This window comes from Tachypleus tridentatus, chromosome 8, assembly GCF_004210375.1.
Source record: "Tachypleus tridentatus isolate NWPU-2018 chromosome 8, ASM421037v1, whole genome shotgun sequence".
Classification (NCBI taxonomy): domain Eukaryota; kingdom Metazoa; phylum Arthropoda; class Merostomata; order Xiphosura; family Limulidae; genus Tachypleus; species Tachypleus tridentatus.
The window spans coordinates 77,153,507-77,174,205 of NC_134832.1; the positions used below are offsets into that span (position 1 = coordinate 77,153,507).

At 35.0% G+C, this 20,699-nt stretch overlaps 1 long non-coding RNA gene across 1 annotated transcript; it reads left to right on the top strand.

Annotated features, from left to right (window-relative positions):
• Window positions 1-17,603: 17,603 nt before the first annotated feature.
• LOC143224183 (uncharacterized) lies at window positions 17,604-19,442 on the top strand. The gene is made up of 4 exons (XR_013013254.1): window positions 17,604-17,736; window positions 18,456-18,563; window positions 19,039-19,149; window positions 19,252-19,442. It is a non-coding gene; the product is annotated as an uncharacterized LOC143224183 (long non-coding RNA).
• Window positions 19,443-20,699: the final 1,257 nt, after the last annotated feature.

The window sequence follows — 20,699 nt, forward strand, 5'->3', positions numbered from 1 at the left end:
GCGGTGTTCTTCGTAAAGTTTCTAGATGATATATAACGATAGTTTTTTAGTAGCCTGTTGTCTCTCGTTTTAAAAAAAATTCATTTCTCTAGTTATATTCGAAGAAACGCTTTTTGTATCATAAAATACATCAAATAATGACGATTTTTGTTTATTTGTTGATATAATTCAAAATTAAATTTCATTCGTGCCTCAATAGTTCAAAAAATTGAGGGTTAGCACTGACGAGCAGATGCGGTGACTATTACTTAGCACGCTCTCTGCATTCCTGCACTCAATTACACAATCACCTTTAAACATGTGGTCAGCTATCGGTCAGTTTTCTCTTTCTTTCTTTGTAAAGCTGATGACGACCGAAGAAGGTCGAAACGTTGATCACTCCTCTACAAAGAGCTTTCTCTATCCATACTAGCCATTTTACATATATATATATATATATATATATATAGGTTTACTTGTTTTTCGTGTTGTTTCGGTGGCTTGAACAACTTTGCAATTTTCTCGTCTGACATCACGTATCTTGGCCCAGCTGTAGCTTCCAGCGACGGGTTTGTCGCAGTTTCCTGCTCAATCGTGAGAGAATTGTTCAAGTAACTGCCTGTGTAGCTTTGTTCTTGTTTCTTTTATCGGTAACTTTGTCGTTCGTCCAGGTAGAAAATATACACTTTTATTCGATAATGGTCGAGAGAGCCTATTTTTAATATTTCATTTTAGGAATCACGAAACATACGTCTGTCTCCTATCTCACTCTCACCAAAAGTCTCCTGAATTAGGAATTTGATTGGTTTAGTTTGTTCTGAATTTCGCGCAAAGCTACACGAGGGATATCTGCGTTTGCCGTCCCTAACTTAGCAGTGTAAGACTAGAGGGAGAGCAACTAGTCACTACCACCCACCGCTAACTCTTGGAATACTCTTTTAAAAACACATAGAGAGATTAACCGTCACATTATAACGGCCCCACGGCTGAAAGGGCGAGCATGTTTTGGTGTGACGGGGATTCGAACTTGTGACCCTCGGATTACGAGTCGAGTGCCTCAGTCACTTGACGATTCCAGGCCAGGTAGATTAGAGGGAAGGCACCTAGTAATCCGCACCCACCCCCCGTCGACTCATAGACTAATCGAATAATGAAATTTGACAGTCACTCTTATGACCTCTAAGGCTTCTTCCGTAGAATGTTTTATTGTAATGAGTAGTCAGCTAGGTTTACTGACTAGATATGTGTGATATACTTGGTTACAGAATGTGACTAAACACCTCTCAGGTCTCCAAATGAGATCTAAAGAACTACCAAGATAAAAATGTATATTCACAGAAACAAACAATAATACAATCACAAAATAAAAACATAAAAAACGAGAGCAACTGGGTCCATCGAACATGCAAGAATGTTGTTAAACTTTGATTGAATTCTCATTAGTTACGTGTTTCCTCCACTCTGTAAATTATACTATCACTAAAAATGAAAACAAACAAACAAATATCCATGTAAAAAGTTAAAACCTAAATGTTATTCAATGAAGACAAATAAAACTATTATAAATCATAAATGCAGTACTATTAACCTCAGCAAAGCAATGTTGAGTAATTTATAATTAAAGCAGAAGTCTTCCAAAAATCTTTAATAAAACCACTTGAAAGCTGAACGTTACTTCCCTAGAAAACAATAATGGTTCAAACAAAGTTAAGTGAAAACCACGTTAAGTTAAACAATACTGTGGCTGAAGGTTTAAATTAACTTACAACTTTTGGAAATATAAGAAACTAAAAAAAATTATGAAAAGTTCCCAATTCTAATAAATTCTTTTTTTTTTCTTTTACAAGGACAAACTTGACTTTATACTTGAGAACATATTGGCATTGAAAACAAGCACAGGTCTGCACATGAACGCAACTAGCACATATGATTCTTGTTCACTGTGAATTAATTCGAGTGCCTGGACGCGTTAGCCTATCATTCGTTGATCGATTCGCTGATAGGAAATACAGCTTTCAATTTCTGTTTGAAACATGTTATCTTCCCTGAACGAAACTTGGCTACTTACTAAGTAGTGAACTTACATCTTGTGTGCACTCAACGAAACAAGGAAGATTGAGGAGCCTATTTGAGCAACTCTTTGTGTTCACGTGGTAAAGTATTAAAAACAACAACACAATTTTGAAAATCTCATCTCCGTTTAAAAAAAAAGTAGAAAACACATGGTACTTGCCTGTACTACACCTCAAAATGTAGAGCATGATAAATGTTAAGTGTTTTTGATGATCCAAAGAAGTTAAACGTAATTATAACCAAGCAATTCTGACAAGGAAAAACTAATTGCCAAAATAAATGTAAATCTAAATACTTCGCAGAGAAAAATACTTCAGACATTGAATAAAGTAAGAGATGTTGATATTTTTGTAATAATATCACGTGTATAAATGTATACCATGTTGCTCTTTACTAAAAAGCATGGCCGTGTGGTTAAGGTATTCGACTCGTAATCTGAGGGTCGCGGGTTCTAATCCCCGTCACGCCAAACATGCTTGCCCTTTCAGAGGTGAGGGCATTATAATGTGACGGCCAATCCTACTATTCATTGGTAAAAGAGTAGTTCAAGAGTTGGCGGTGGTGGTGATGACTAGCTGCCCACCCTCTAATCTTACACTGCTAAATTAGAAACGGCTAGTGTAGACAGAGCTTGTGTAGCTTGCACGAAATTCAAAACAAACCAACACAAAGTTTACTAATGCCCCTCTCTAATTATTCCCCCCCCGGATTTCTGTAAAGCTTACCTTGAGTAACAGTAATATTAATCCAACATGTATTACACACACACAAAAGGAGGGGGCGCAGAAGTCAACAAACTTCAGGCACGAGTTTGATAAAAACACAATTTATCGTTTTTTTATTTTTCTAGAGAGAAGTCATGACCCAGAAGTTAATCCCTGCTGTTAAGTATTTATTTGTCGTTTTCTTGTAAATCGTAAATGATTTGTGTAAAATAAATATTTCAAAATTAGAACCAAGAAACATAAGTTTTAAAATGCAAATTATTTGAAAATTCATAAATTTTCTCCAAGAAAAGAGAGCTATTTTTAAGTGTTAATGTTTCCTTTTGAAATTACCTGTAATATTATAGCACAGAAGTATATATTATTTATCGGCAGATAGCGTTCCATTTTTTATTTTTATTTTTTTGTTTCTTCGATAACAAATTTTCCTTTATGTCAACTTTTGATTTCTGTAACTGAATAAGTGTTTATTATGATTTGCTTATTTGTATTGGCGAAATTAACTGTATTATATAAAATTTTATTTCTGATTTCGTGTATTTTAACCAAAAATAAAATTGAAAACATAATCTGTGACGTAGTCACTGTGGCCCTCATTTTCATCTATTTAAAACTCCTCAGTATTATTGCCTGGCATGGCCGAGCGCGTAAGGCGTGCGACTCGTAATCCGAAGGTCGCGGGTTCGCGCCCTCGTCGCGCCAAACATGCTCCCCCTCCCAGCCGTGGGGGCGTATAATGTGACGGTCAATTCCACTATTCGTTGGTAAAAGAGTAGCCCAAGAGTTGGCGTTGGGTGGTGATGACTAGCTGCCTTCCCTCTAGTCTTACACTGCTAAATTAGGGACGGCTAGCACAGATAGCCCTCGAGTAGCTTTGTGCGAAATTCCAAAACAAACAAACAATCCTCAGTATTATTCACGTCTAAATTAAGTTAGGTTATTATATAGTGAGTTACAAAAAGAGTTAAAAACCCTTATTAATATCATACGTGCATTACAATTATACTAGGCTTAACTGTGTATCTTTGGTATATTGTATATAGTTCTATCGATTGTAAAGCGGTTGTATTTTAAGTCTTATTTGCAAAACAATTACAAATGCATTCAGGAAGTGTATGTATTTTTCTTACAGCAAAGCTAAATTGAGTTATTTAGTGAGCTCACCGACAGTAATGGAACCCTTGATTTTAGTGTTATAAAGCCGTAGATTTACCGGCAAGGGCTTCAGGAAATGATTCTGGTTTGGTTTTTGGAATTTCGCACAAAGCTACTCGAGGGCTATCTGTGCTAGCCGTCCCTAATTTAGCAGTGTAGTCATCACCACCCACCGCCAACTCTTATAACATTATAACGCCCCCACGACTGGGAGGGCGAGCATGTTTGTCGCGACTCGGGCGCGAATCCGCGACCCTCAGATTACGAAGCGCACGTCTTAACGGGCTAGGCCATGCCGGGCCAAATGATTTTGTATCTTAAAGAAAACTCAAACGTATATTTTCTCATTAGCCTAATCACTTAGTTAAGGATATCTGTATTCAATTCGGTCAGTGAATCCTGGTCTATTATACTAATTAGAATAAGAAACATATCAAAAATTAAAAATAAAGCACCATTTTTATACCTGCAGCAGTTCTTTACTAACAGACGAAACATGATTTATTCTGTGTTGAAAATAGTAACTCCATTTGGAAATATGTTTTTTATTAACGACCAGTGTTTTGAAATATTTCGGATCGTTGTGTTTTTATATTAAGCTAATCGTCTCAAAAATAGCTTGATATCCCATAAAGCTTACCGTATAAAACATGACATTCTAGCAGTGTGTGATTAATTTTCACTGGGGAGAAAGGTGCGAGAAAGCCACTGAATTTTCTTAAGGAATGTTTTATTAGTTTTTACAATAATTTAACAGAAGAAATAAATACAACAATTTCAACAACAACACTGTTAGATCACAGAGTTCAAATGAGAGACCAGAAGTCCCTGATGTTGAAGAGTCAGCGGAAGAGGAAGAATGAGATAATAGTCGAAGACCCACCAGAGGTCACTGGGATGAGAAGAAGAAATGATGTTCGCTGAGGGACGTGGAGTTCTGACTTGATTTGTCAGACCATTCATATCCATACAAAACAAACAGACACAAAAAAAGATCAGAAAAATCAACAGATCCTTTGTATACAGTCAAATGTTTAAATACATTTTAAACGAAACAAAAAATAAAATTTTTAATCAGTTGCCAAATTTTGTGTTATCCGTTGTTTCCAAAGCTGAGCATAAAAACTAATACATAACTAACCTCATCCCGTGCAGTAGATCGATTCCTTTAATAAGGGATGCATGTAAGGGCGCCGTATCCGGGAACTTAGAGGTAGCCACTTCCGTAGATGCCACCAACTTGGCCGTAAGCTGCGGACAGTTTTCCATATGCACCGTACCCAGGGACAGCAGACAGGCCAGTAGCACCATGAGCTCCGTGTCCGTAATGACTGTAAGCGTCAAGGGCACTGGAAGCGGATTTATTGCTCAAACCGGGGACACTGCCATAAGCAGCGTGGGCACCCCGGATGTTGTGGTAGCCAGCTTATTGTAATATTTGCTGTGGGCACCTCGATGTTGTGGTAGCCAGCTTATTGTAATATTTGTTGTGGGCACCCCGATGTTGTGGTAGCCAGCTTATTGTAATATTTGTTGTGGGCACCCCCGATGTTGTGGTAGCCAGCTTATTGTAATATTTGTTGTGGGCACCCCCGATGTTGTGGTAGCCAGCTTATTGTAATATTTGTTGTGGGCACCTCCGATGTTGTGGTAGCCAGCTTATTGTAATATTTGTTGTGGGCACCCCCGATGTTGTGGTAGCCAGCTTACTTGTAATATTTGTTGTGGGCACCCCCGATGTTGTGGTAGCCAGCTTACTTGTAATATTTGTTGTGGGCACCCCCGATGTTGTGGTAGCCAGCTTACTTGTAATATTTGTTGTGGGCACCCCCGATGTTGTGGTAGCCAGCTTATTGTAATATTTGTTGGCTTTCTCGTAGCCGGAACCCTTGTTACCTTGATTGTGGTATCTGGCTCCAGCGGCACCGACAGCACCATAAGCTTTGAAGTTACGGCGGGCAGCACTGGCCTAAATACCAGCAGCACCATGGGCAACCTGGCCGTAACGAGAGTGGACAGCCAGAGCGCCGTAGCCAGTGGCACCAGCTGCACTGTTCAAGTAGCCATGGCTACCGTAACCAGCTCCGTAGGTAAGTGGGCAACGAGGGCTGGACTATGGGCGTAATAGACAGGTACACCGGCGTAAGCAACGACAGTCAGCCTAAAAACAATAACTAACTGCAAAACGAAAGAAATAAAGAGTGGTTAGCATTAGAACAAAAGATATTGTAACGTTAGAATAAATTCAAAAGACTTAGGGAATTCACTACTGAAATGAATCAGATGTAACATTTCGTCAAATATCCTTGTTAGATACAATACTGCTGTATAACAGTTATACATATTTAACTGAACCCTACAAAAAACACACGTAATTACTGTAATGAAATTGCTAATGTTACGTTCGTCATAAGTTATGTTTTGGTTTCATTTTACCAGAGAGCGACTACTGTTCTCCATGAAAGAACGTAGTTTGTTATTAAACAATTCACTCACCACTTTCATGTTTGTGGAGTTTGTTAAACCTCTGAGACTATGGAGTAAGCAAGTGATACCTAAGGAATTCTCAGACGCTGTATTTATACCGTGAAGGTCTGCCAAAAAAAACAAACAAAGCAAAAACGGTTACGATGTTCTCCTTTCCATACGCCTGCTTATTGAAATGACCAGAGGGTGGTAGTCAGGATGTGAGTTACAGAGATACTAAATAAAACTGGGACATGCAACACACGTTCGGACTGGAAGTTTAGGAGGAGTCCAGATTTGATTTTTTCTTGCCTTTATGAAAAGAGGTTAGTATTTGTCGTCTGAGTGTTGGAAATGGCAAAATCCACGCACTATCCGCCGATCGTTGAAAGTTAGACTTTATTAACTCTGCTACAGAGATAACCCGTCAACATTTTACACTTATCTAAAAAAAAAAAAAAATTCAAAGTGGGAATCCTGTTACTAAAGGTAACGTGCTAACTTCCGGGAGCCGCCTTGCTTTCCTTTCCAGATTGAACGAGGTGAAAAAGAAATCGGGAAAATAATGGGGTAATGAAGTGAAACATGTTGCTGCTCTATATATGAAGTATTTACAATGTAACTCATTAACGTGATTTGAATTATTGTTCAAAATATCTTACAACTAAGGAACTTTCTGACTTGATAGTTGATGTTTTCAAGCAGTTATACAACTGGCTATGTGTTTTGTCAACCACGAGAAATGTAACCCCGATTTTTAGCAGTGTAAATCCGTAAAATTACTGGTGATCCACGTCCACTGGAGAACCTGACTGATTATACAGAGGCATTTTATTAAATACTAGACGAAAACCTTAATACTTTGCGTTTGAATGTACAAACGTTTTATGCGATACCTAGTATTAAAACACGCGAAAAGCGAAGTAACAAAACGCATATTACTTTCCTTTATTTTTGTCAGAAAATAAAAATATATGAAATAACAAATATTAGATTGCTTAGAAAAGCTATAATTAGGAACATTAATATTTCCTATTATGTGATGTATTATCAGTATTGTTCCTTCTGCAGGGATCACACCTCGAATTTTAATATTAAAAAATTTCAAGAAGCTCGCTCATATAAGTTCAGGAAAATATAAATATTTCGTACATGAATGTTATGATTTCAAGGATTTTCTGCAAACCTTAACATCATGAAAGATACCATAGCTTATGAGAATGTTAACGATTTAATTAGTACGTTATACTCTTTTTATTTCTTCAAGTGCGTCAAACATAGACAGGGAATAATAAATACAGAAAACGAAAATACAATAAAAATGCAGATAACAGTAAACCCTGTTCTGTTTATATGACAGTTCGAATAATGTTGAATAATCTAGCAGAAAAGAAAATAAAGATTGTGAGTTTTCTATAAATTGCATATTCAAATATATGTTACTCTCTTATTTTTCATCTATTTATACCTAGTAATTGAGCTTCTCTTGTTTTTCTACTTCTAGCTTGACTTGTTTTCGTACTTTAGGCTTAGTTTCTTTTTATACTTTAAGCTCGGCTTGTCTTACCGTTTAGGTTTAGTGTTTTTGTAATTTAGGCTCAGTTTAATTTTGAAATTCTTTTTCTGAAGCAGCTAGAAAAATATTCTATTGCTAGGTATTTACGAGCACTGCGTGTTATTTAGTGTGCACTAAAATATTTAATACACAACGACCTTTAAAAATCATGTTTGTGCATTTTTTTCGCATTCCTTCTAATTAGAACTTTAATAAGAGTGGAAATTACATTTAAAATCAATTTTTGTTATTCACATCTTCAGGTGATGAATTCCAAAATAAATCAATTATGAGGTAGGTGATTGAAATGTTGCACTTAAACAGAACTTTCGTCACCTTTCATAGGCTTAAAAAGCCTTAAAGCTTTGACATTAGTTGACTAAGTTATTGTATTTGCTCAAATAACACAACTACCTCTCAGAACAAAATACAGTTTTAGCCATAAGACATGAAAATAACTTAAGGAATATAATTTTACTATGAAATTCTTACCATGACCATATTACTTTTGGTCGAGAATACATGTTAGTGTCTTCAGATAGGCGAGTCATAACTGACATATAGAACAAATGTGTAATGTGACTACAGTAAGGCGACGGTTAGAACGTGCTATTGGATACATATTAATGTTACCAAGTAATACTTAGAACATGCCACTGATGTTTATCTTGATGCCATCAGGAGGAGGTTCAAATGTCTTAGAATGTTTTGTCATTATGTACACCCAGAATTGAAACATAGAGTAAGATGATGTGGTAGACAGCTATGACTGAAACAGCTATAACTGAAACATAGAGTAAGTTGACGTTCACATCTGGTCTGATGTTCTTAGTGTATTAACTGCTTCACACTAATATTCCTCTGCATCATGTTGGATAATTGACCAAATATATTGAAACGATCAACGTTACATGAGTAAAGTCAGTCACGGTATATAGCTTTATGGATATATGTGATATATTTGTAAAGAGGTGTATTGATTGATCAAAATACCGTTTCTCAAGAATGACTAGTTCCAGTGGTAAGTATGATGATTACGTTTAAAATTGTGTTTGTAACTATTTGTAATGGGTTGAATCTTTCAAAACCTGTATTCACAGACAAAATCTGTGTGGATGCAATTAATCAGTTGACTCTTTGTGGGAGTCAAAATGAAAAGAATTAAGTAGGAAGAAGTATATTATTACTGTGAGTCACGAATATTGTGGAGTTGTTGTCGTTCAGAGTTATATACACTCTTTCCACTAAGAGAATTGAACCTCGGATTTTAGCATTGTAAGTCCGTATACTTACTGCAGACCAACAGATGGATCTGGAGTAATTGCGCAAGTGTATTATTTTACTTTTCGTATTAGGATAGAAGTTAGGTACGAAGATGTCTAAGTTGCATCTGTGCATTCTTTTTATTCGCAGCTTTGCTGTGCTTTTATGTTCGGTAGAGTTTTTATGTTAACATAAAATCAAACACAGTCTCTCTTGATGAATTTTTTTGTTTTATACTTGCAACAAAACAGTTACTAACTTTATGGCTGTTATTGTTATCGTGACGTAATCCCATTTCACTGTTAGGGACTAATAGGTATGGACTGGGCGGAGAAAATTATTTATTTCCTTTATACAAAGTCTGGAATAGTCTGAAGGTTTGGGCACTTGACTCGCAATCTGAGGCCCAAAGATTTGAATCCCGTCATCAAACAACCTTGACCTTTCAGCCATGGGGAAATTATAATGTTATGAACAAATCCACTCTTGGTTGGTAAAAGAATAGTCGCGGCTGACTAACAGCCTTCCCTCTAATCTATCAGTTCAAAATTAGGGACAGCTTGCGCAGATATAATTCAAGTATTTTTGCTAAATTCCCTAACAAATATAAAAACAAATGTTTAAACATTAGTTTGAAAGAACCAATACTTGTTTCTATTTACGTAATTGAAATTATGGGGAAAAAGAAACATAGGTCATTAATGCCTTGCATAAAAATGAAACTTGTCGGAATTACACTCAGAAACGTAACATTTCTAAGGGGACGGGGTCATGAGAGCATTTAGGATTTACAACGCTAAAATCAGGGTTTTGATTCTCTTCGGTGGACTCAACAGATAGCCCGATGTGGCTTTGCTATAAGAAAAACATCCACATAGGGTATAGCCAGGTGGTTAAGGCACTCGACTCGTAATCCGAAGGTTGCGGGTTCGAATCCCCGTCACACCAAACATGCTCACCCTTTCAGCAGTGGGAGCGTTATAATGTGACGGTCAGTCATACTATTCGTTGGTAAAAAAGTAGCCCAAGCGTTGGCGGTGGGCAGTTATTACTCGCTGCCTTCTCTCTACTTTTACACTTCTAATTTAAGGACGACAAGCGCAGGTAGCACTCGTGTAGCGCGAAATTTAAAAACACAACAAAAACCTTCTCTAATACTGTAAAAGAGAATGTGCGTCTGTCTGTGTCTTGGTCATGCACGGATGTCATAACAACTTATTAGGTGACTTAAATAGTTTGTCTTCCTGTCACTTATAATAGTTTACTGTTATTCGAAAATTAAAGACATATTTGGACTAAAATATACAAAAAATTGCGACATTATGAAAACAGCTACTGTATTTTGTTACAATAACTTACGAGTTTAGTTTATATTTAATAAAAATTTAATTCTTACTTTAATACTATAAATTTGATTGTCTCTACTGTTTTAATTATCTTAATTATAATGTGTTGATGAAACCATCCCACACCAGTATTAACATCTAAATCCTAATATTCAGTCAAATCAACAGACAGACACGTACGCGCGTCATTGCGAATGTTTTTAATGAGATAATCTATGGAAAGAAAAGCAAAGTGATTCCCTATATAATGCATTTCAACAACAGTCTACATGTCATGTTGCCTAGTAATTATGATTAACCTAATATTAAAACTTGAGCTATGAAGTTGAACAAATATTTGCTGTTTGCTACTACAGAGAGTCCGTTAGTTAAAGAGGTTTGTTTTTATTCTTTGTTTCCATTTTTTAAGTTTAAAGTCGTCGAACAAGTTAGAATAAAGGTTACCTATATAAAAGTATCACGTCCCATGAAAGAACAAGCGTATAAACCTTATAATCCGCGCGAGGCCTAATACTTTCGCTAGCAAACATACGAGGACAGCTTTGGCCCCAAAGTGTGAAGACAAAATCTTTCTGTTAGTCTGGGGCGTAGATCCTGGGGGGATGGAGGGTATACATCCACCCTTTAGTTTAGATGGGGGGTATGGTGCATACAATCATCCCCCCCCCCAACAGTTTGGTCTGTTGAATTGTTTTATTGCATCACAGGTCTTCAAATTGTATGTTTGTTCTTGTGATTCTCGTGGTTTTACCAATCGAATTACATAATTAGGCCTAGATGTAGGCTTTTTCAGTAGCCGAAATGTACATCTTTAATATAGGCGTGCTTCTAAGCTTTTCGATCTAAGTTATAGTTATATAACTTCGTAAGTATCAGTCAGTAGGCCTAAGTATACATGCAAGTATCGTGGCAATAAGATTACTCTGTGACTGCATGTTTACAGCTTTCAGGTTCACGTAATCAGAGATTACCAATTTGCAAATTGAACAGTCCACATAGGTGGTTGCAAAAATCATCCTCTTCCCCATCGGGTATAAAAAATCTACACTCCTGCTGTTAGATGTCGCTTTTTATTTTCTACTGTGGTTGCTGTACACAGCTACTAAATGTTTTTCTCTCGTAGCATTTCAGTATAAATTTACAATGTCAGTAAATACCTCCTCTACAGTAGCGCAGATAGCCAAGTGATTTCCGCAATATAACACAAAATCAGTCTCCTACAGTCTATAAGAGAAATGGCTGTGTTATTATAAACCATATTTACAATATATTTATCGAAACTAAATAAAAAAGTATTAGTGCCTGATTCTCGTATTATCTCTATCCTTTCAGTGTGGTGCATGTTAAAATTTGAGTAATATATTATTAATTGTTCCCTTATTTATACACAAGTTTTAACACTTCCAACACCTTGTCAGTGTTTTCTTCGATAAATAATCGATACGTTTCATTTTCTCTCTCTTATATATATCATTTTAATGTCTTACATTAGGTTTACTTATAGTTTAAACATGTCTTTTGGCAAATATTTAGTTTTCTCTTACATGTATGCGGTGGCACGAAGTAACGTGTTTTTGGCTTCTTTATCTCATGGTCCCAATAGATATGAATCCTTGATGTGGCTATCCTTAAATATATAGCACTACTGTCCGATACTTTTATAACACACCCACAACTTAAAACGTAGATCGTATTTGTTAGCATCATATCTCGAACTCGAGACCCTCGGATCCCTAATCTGATACAGGTAACGACTAGGCCACACTCAGGCCGCTTTACGTTAGTTTAATGTATTTAGTGATCTCTTAAACACTGTACTAGCAACCACCAGCTTCTGCAACGTGCTACATTATACACTCAAGTTTTAAAAGTTCGTGAAATATTATAAGAAACAAAAACTCTCAAAGAATATTATTGTCGTATTACACTCATCATTGTCCTTTTATTAAATCTTTTCTTACTATTATGAAAAGAAAGGCGATTATCATCACTAATACTTATCTATTTGTTCACTTTATTTTCAGAATTACAAACACATGTTTTGGCTACGTATTCGTAGAGTTGCTTTACTGGTTCTGTTTACCACAGTGGTGGAAGGACGGAAGATATCTGACAATCTTTATCTTGACAAGTTTTCTTCCACTCATAAAAAATTGTTTAGTCACAATAACGACGCATGGCAGTTCGGCAAAAAAATTGAACTGCCATTTTATAAATACAACACAAAAGCTACAAAAACGTTATTTCCAGAATGGCACGCTACAATTTCAGACTTATCAGATCCTAAAGGTATAAAATATGATACTGGAGATATACACCAGAAGCATTGGCAAAAATACGATCTTGGTCGAGCACAAAATAAACATAATGAAAACAACAACGAGAAAAGCAACGAAACCGGAATAGAAATCGAAGCACGAAGTCATTTGGCAAAAAACAAAAATTGGACAACCTTAGAAAATAAAGAAAATGCTTTTGTCGTCTTGAATAGACTGAGACGTTCGATATTTTCCTTTCGCTCAAAAAGGAAATATCTGAATGAAACTATAATGGAAGAAAATCTTGATGATTTTATAAAAAGTTTAATTAATGAAATGGGTAAAGAGCAAAGCATTACTACTATCACATAAACAAGAAGCACTTCAACCGAGATTTCTACTACCGTTACAACTTTGAAGTAAGTATAATTTTCTGCCCAATATATGTGTATGTTAAATGTTTAGCTTGCACAATAAGTTAAAAACTTTAGACACGTACTTTGTAGACGTATGATATGTACGATGTTTATACAATTGGTTGTGAGCACGAAGGAAATTCTCTGGTTTAGGTTTACGATTACACGCCTGCTTCGAAAACATAACATGAATGTTTGTTAGAGGATGGGGCTCAGAAGCGTGTTGAATCTAAGTATATTCTTTTCAGAAAAAGCCTTCGAAGATTTTTGTGGACTTGGTGTTTCCTTGCGACTACGTCACCAGTTGTAATGGTACAAAAACTTGTTGGTTTAATAGACAAATTTGAAACTCTTTGATATTTTCTTTGCAAATAGCAAATGAAGATGGTGTTCCATTTGAAAATTACGCATTTAAAAAGAACATAACATCAGGTATTTGGTTGTTTATTCTGCTATACTTTTATATATAGAATGTTTCAGTAAGTCTCCACATCAGACGAATTGTTGCAGGATCTTTCAACAATTGTAACATCATGTTTTCTTCAATAACATCTGAATAAGGTTATATCACTGTTGAGTTTGAGGCTATTCTTCAGGCAGCCTGATATAAATGTTTATTAATCCGACTGTATACCTGGCAACCATATATTAATAGAGTTTAGCTAGTTGCTAAATGATTACATTACAACAATAATACTTTTATCCAAGGATAAGGACATACTTATACTTCTTAGCAGCATTAGCACGCCCATTAGTTCTTGCTGATATCTTGACTTGAGAATTCTAGGCTTTTCATAAAATCAGCAAGTCCTTATAAGTCAGGTACATTGGCCAAAATGTGCAATTTACCCCATCATATTTTAAGTGTTTTCGTTCTTGTCTTTTTGAACCTACTCCAAATTACTTCTTGGGTGTTTTGTGGTGTTGGGAAGATCTCCAAATCTAAAACATATCAATGACAGAATGGGTTTTGAAAACATAGTAGAATAAGTGTGAACATTGTACTGTGTGGTTTATGCTTTTGACAGGTGATTATAAAAGTAAAATTAAAAAACATTGCACAGATTGTCACTTACGTATACCACGAACTTTTATAAAGGTAGGAAAAGCGAAATTATAACCTGTGTTGGTCAGAGTTTAAAGTGATGTGAAGTGTAATAATTAAGATGCAGGCAAGTGTACAACGTGCAAGAAAAAAGTCCAGGGTGACAAAAGTCAGTGGAAATGTAAAACAGGTCAAATTTATGCTTACAATAATTAAAACAAAAAGGACTTAACTATATGTCCGAAGACATACCGTTGTACCAATGAGGAGAGGAATTTAATGCCTGTAGCTTTATCAGTTGTTTGTTAAAGAACAACGTGTATTTTTTAAGGACTAAAATCTCGTGCGTGGTGCACACGTAGTATAAAGGAATACTGTTCCTGTATTATCGTTGGACTGAAATGTCAATAATACATTCCAAAAATAAATATTTTACTGGAAATGTGGTTTCAAATTCTTTGTTACAACATTGTTTATTTTGTGTTTGAAAATACATAACTCAAAACACATGGAGACAGTCTGGTTGGTGCATTTATTAATAAACTCTTACAGTTAACTCTGAGATCTTAAATATTTGCAGTCATTCTAAACATTGAAATTCATACATGTAATTTATCTCTTAGTATTGGTAGATAAAACACAAAACGAACAAACTGGAATATATGTGTTGCTCCTATAGCAATTTTGTTGCAAGAACTTTCCTATCATGAACATTAGAAACTGTTACAAATTATTGTTCTCAATACAAACATTTCAAACATTTAGGTTTTTGAAATTTGAAGGTTTAAGTTTCACCACCAGTCTCAAACTATAGATACTTTGATGAATTACTAAGTTTATGAATGTTAGTTTCAGGACAGGATGTATCAAAATTCATCTCTACGTCAAGTATTTGGTTTAATGATTTTAGACGTATTACACATTCAAATTTTTGTCTACAAAAGATGTAAATGATAAGAAAAAAAATGTAATTATTAAACATTAACGGATGTAGGTTTCAAAAGGATTAGTTTCATTGCGTTTGCCCCCCGCTAGTAGAGCGGTATGTCTCCGGATTTACAACGCTAAAATCAGGGGTTCGATTCCCCTCGGTGGGCTGAGCAGATAGCCCTATGTGGCTTTGCTATAAGAAAAACACACACACACACACACACATTCATTGCGTTTAATGTTTCATCCTTTATACACAATTCGTAAATAACCAACGTAATCGTTTTTAACAGAATGGAAAAATTGTTTTAAAAGAGAACAATAGCTAAACATACATAAATGAGCAAAAAGATGAAAATGTTGTTAATTTATTACATCTTCTATTAGATAACATAAGAATATGAAAACTATATGTTTTTCGTACGCACTCTACGAGATCTGTTCAAATATGATTTCGAATCCTAATTTTAACTCTGACTTTCGTAAATACCTGAGCTTTTCATAATTTTAGTTCATTTTTTACTAAAAAGTCTTGTGCACTTGCTGCAATTTGTTAGATCATCTTATTACAATTAGCCAACAAAATGATCAAACAAGTTTCTCTGCAATTGTAGAGTCAGTAAAAGATACCTTACAAATATGAGAATTGATGGTCTGAGTAAAACCAGTTAATGAAAGATTTCAAGCCAAACATAGAAGATTACTTGTTTGTATTACTTAAAGAAGGAGGTCAGTCAATCACTCGTTGAAAACATACACCGTCGATGTGAAGCAGTTCTGAAATCCAAGGGAATGTCAACTATATATTCACCTGCGAAACTGGTTGCTGTTATTTTGAATTTCGTTTTTATGTTCGATTATTGAGGAGTATTTACTTTGGATTACCTTCAACAATAACATCATCCTTAGACGAAAATGAGGTCAGCTTGCTAACGATCTTGGGTTTATGAACAACTTCTCTCCAGCCACATTGTTTCCCAGCAATAATGATAAACCTTTAGTTGGCAGAGTAGGTCTTACTCCAACCACGACTGGTCTGGAAAATAGGTCTGATGTTAAACAAATGTTATAAAGAGGAAAATTAACATATCTACCTTTAATATCCTGAGACATAACAGACTCATCAGTAGCAAAACTCGAATTTAAAGGCAGTATACCTTCTAACAACAATGGTTCAGCTGTCTCTTTACCACGAAAAGTACGTATGGGTATGGGTTTAGCAGTGACGTTTGTCCAAGACACAGAACCAACAAACGTGAAAGGTCTAATTTTCTCCCTACTACATTAGTTTTCACATCTGTGGCCAAATAAACAGCATCGGGTGGTCTGGTGAAACTATGTCCATATATAGACACAAACCCTTTTGATTTCTCTTGTTCGAACTGCAACAATCAGACATAAGCACTTTTTTTTACAGAAATGGCAGAGTAAAGAATAAAACACCTACACCAAAAATTCCAACAAAAAGAAAAGAGAAAATGGTAGCACTCTTCTATAAACAGTTTTGGTGATAAACTGGAAAGTGGGAGGGAGTGGTCGAGCTGAGGAGACGTTTTGATATTAAAAGTTTGCAATAACAAGTCCATCAGTATTTAATACAGCTGATAGTGCCGGCATTTCGAAATTACAATCATTTTGTGGTCGGAGAAAGAACTTAAATAATGCTTTTAATAAACTGTTTACCATTAAATATAAACCAGCATTCTGTATCAATTCTTGATATTATTAACAATGAAGTGAGTGTATCACTATAGACTATCCTTATATAACTGTTGTTGTTCTGAACTAAACTCAAAGCTACACAATGGGCTATCTGTGCTTTGCCAACGACGGGTATTGAAACCCGGTTTTTAGCGTTATAAGTCCGCAGGCATACCGCTGAGCCACTGGGGGGCATCTTTATATAACCAATTCATTGAGCTCTTAGTAATTGTATTATTCTTATCAAACTAATTTATAAATCTTATGTAAGTTAGAATTTCTAACACTGTGTTAATGTCACTTAAAACTGACGTAGTAACTTTCACCCTTTTACTTTTGTGTATTAGTGATCTATGCCTCATTTATTACATTGATGTTTTGATTTTGTTTATATTGAAACCCGACTTTAGCGTTTTAAGCCTACAAACTTGCCACTAATGGGGTGGACAGGAGGTATCACTATATTTTGTTACGTTTAATAATAGAACCTGGAAAAACATTAAAAACTGACACACCTAAGATCTCGAAGTTACGTGTGTTTGTATCACAAATAGTAGACATTAGAGTAAGCACTTTGTTTGGGCAAGTTCAAATCACTTATGATAAATATTTGGATATATTATTCTTTAAACTAATTAGGACATGTTTACTCATCATGACTGACTAAAAATAACACATGGTTCGTTGTTGGTTATTTTGCACACGACTCTTGCACTTAGTCAATATAAAAAGTCATGCGGTGGTGTAGTTTGAGTAGAAACAGTGTTTTGACATAAGTAGATCTAACAAACAAACAATGTCCGAGTTACCATGCAAATGCGGAGGTAAGGTGTGGGGTTTGTATTATATAGTAAACGAACACAAAGTTTATGTTCGAAGTCATATGATAAACGATAAGAGGATTTTGTCGAAAATTTGGTTGTACTTAAAATGAATATGTATTTGTGGGTGTTCAATAGCAACGAATAATATTACGTATCTTAACTACGTTTGTCGTGAGGTATTGGTTTGGGCCTTTCTTGGTTTAATATTTCGCGATTCAGATGATCTACATGTTTATTTAGTCGTGAATTTAAATTTTGCTCTTCACATGACTTTATTTAACAACCAATTAGTTTTTATGCAGTGTAAAGCTGATAATTCTTTAGAATGTATCTTTTTTTTTTTTTTTTACTTTCAGTACACTATTCACCTTTTCAACGTGACCATAATTGATCTTGAACATGGAACTGTAAACAATGAACTATATTAGCTTTTTTTTTTCTCTTCCAATGAAGTACATATTGTCTCTAATTGAAAAGTGTTTTTGTTATTAAACGTTAATTCGTTCAACTACTTGATTTTGTATGATTGAGAAATCTTGATTTATTAATAATGTGTAATTGATGGTATTATGACTTTTTATTTCTTTCTATATACCATTCCTACTTGTTTACTGCACGATTGTTGCATCAGTAGTTGAATTACTGTTATAAATCGACGTAATAGCGTATAATAATAATAATAATAATAAAACAATCTGTACTCTTTCTGTTCTTTAAAGATTCACTGTGCACCTGCACTCAGGAGTGCACGTGTGGAAAGGAAGGAGGATGTAAGTGCACCACGTGCGACAAAAAAGACGAAACGGATAGGAGTTGCAAGTGTAAAGGTATTAAGGTTTCCTTAATAGCCAAAGACACTCCTTTAAAATATTAACTGGAGGATGTTATAAGCTAACGACATGCTGTTTTAGTCGCCGCTTTGCTTAGTAATTCTCGCAGCGTGGGGTGAAATAGGCTATATTGTTACAACACTGTTCTATAGAAAAGGCAACTTCACTGTCTTAGTTAAACTAAACGACAAACACATAACCAATAATCAGGCTTATAAAAACTACTACTATACATGATAACTGCTACAATAACTGTATGTTGTAAATAAACGTCTGTCCCTAACAGTATGTAATAACAAACTATCCGAAATCTCCTGGACTCTGTTACTGTAAGCAATAAGTATGCTTAATTTATGAAATCAAATATGCAGTAACTTCTTTGCTCTTTTTAATTTATTCACATTACCAGCTTTGCATGCATTTAAACAAAACCTAAATTACAACTAAGTGTATACCATACTGATATTTTAAGATCCTACCTGCACCTGTAGCGACAAATGCACGTGCGGCCAGAAAGATGGATGTAAGTGTACTTCGTGCATGAAAAAAGACGACACTGAGGGAAGTCCATGCAAGTGTACAGGTATGTAAACTCTTACTAGTTACTATTGAAAAATTGTTTAAGAGTGATTTATTTGTGTAAATAATACTTTTAAAATAACATTTAATCTTATTTCCTTTCCAGAAGGCGAACCCTGCAGCTGTACGTCCTGCACCTGCAGTAAGAAATAATGAAGTTTCTTCTATCCATTGGGCTAGTTCCTGTTTTTAATTCCTTTACTAGATTATTCGTTTAGTTTCTTTAAATTGTTTCCAGTATAATAGTTTTAGTTTAATATTGTTAAACGTGTTTCAAATAAACTGTTTTTACAAACACTTCATTCTCTTTTCTGACTTCCAGAAAATTCGACTGCTAGTTAAGCGTGAATGTTACTTTATATTTAAACGAACCCTCTTACGTTGTAACGATATTGCAAACTAGTTAAATAACTTTTTAAGGTGAATTAAGAATTTATGATATTTGCAATAATACATTTAGATTTGAGGGAACTGCTTACCACTAATTTTATTGAATATAACAGGTATAGAACTTGTGCTTTCATGGTTTATGATATCGCAAACATTCAATAGCACATTAATACTTTCGAAGCACTTTCGTAACTTACTCGGTTGATTACAATACAACCCTTTAAATTAATTACTATTAAATATACATAGAGCCGTGAAGAATTTCAAATGGATGGAAATTGCACTTTATGTAAAATAATGTAGAAGACGACCTGCATGATTGACGGGAGAATTTTAAACGTATAATTCACATAATGCTACGTAACAACTATTACCTGTTCATCAATTTAATAGGCTTCATCTATTGATCCATTAATCCTTCCACAAACTGTAACTTAAATACTCAACACATCTCGTGCGAATGTCTGTGAGAATGCGATACCTTTTCTACACCCGCTTTCAACACGGTGGTAACTGCTGGAAGCACGTTCTCAGTGGAAGAATATTATTAAGAAACTCTATTTATAAAATATGGTGTTACTAAATAACATGTAGAGGAAGGTCGATACATCGCAATTAACTCTTAACGGTGCGAATAATAAGAAACTGTCAATAATTTCAGAACATTTACAGCGTCGTCCTTTAAAACTTAATTAGGCTTAAAATGCGGAGAAAAAAAACTTCAAAAATAACACTGGGTAATATTACAAACTACTTTCATTTAAACACTTGTTGAGAACATCGAATAACTTAATGTGCTCTATAGTTGTCGCTGTTTGGAGAAGCTGGGAAAAATAAATTTTTCTCTTTTGTCACCTGATCTGGACTTTCCTGTTTATTGTAATATGTAGATTTCTTTCAATGATCAGGTGTTTGTATGTTCCTACTTTTATCAGTTGAAGTATATCTTTTATGTACTGAGACACAAATGATTCCAAAACAAAATAGATGTGTTCTTTTTACCAACATTGTGAATGTAACTTAAAAGAGCTGAAATATATATTAACCCTTTAATTCATGAGTTTTGTTATTTTCTACTTATTTACAAGCGTTTAATATCCACACCAGCTGTTCTGAGATGCATTTTTATTCCAAGTGGGTTTCTCGTCATCAGAATTATAAATA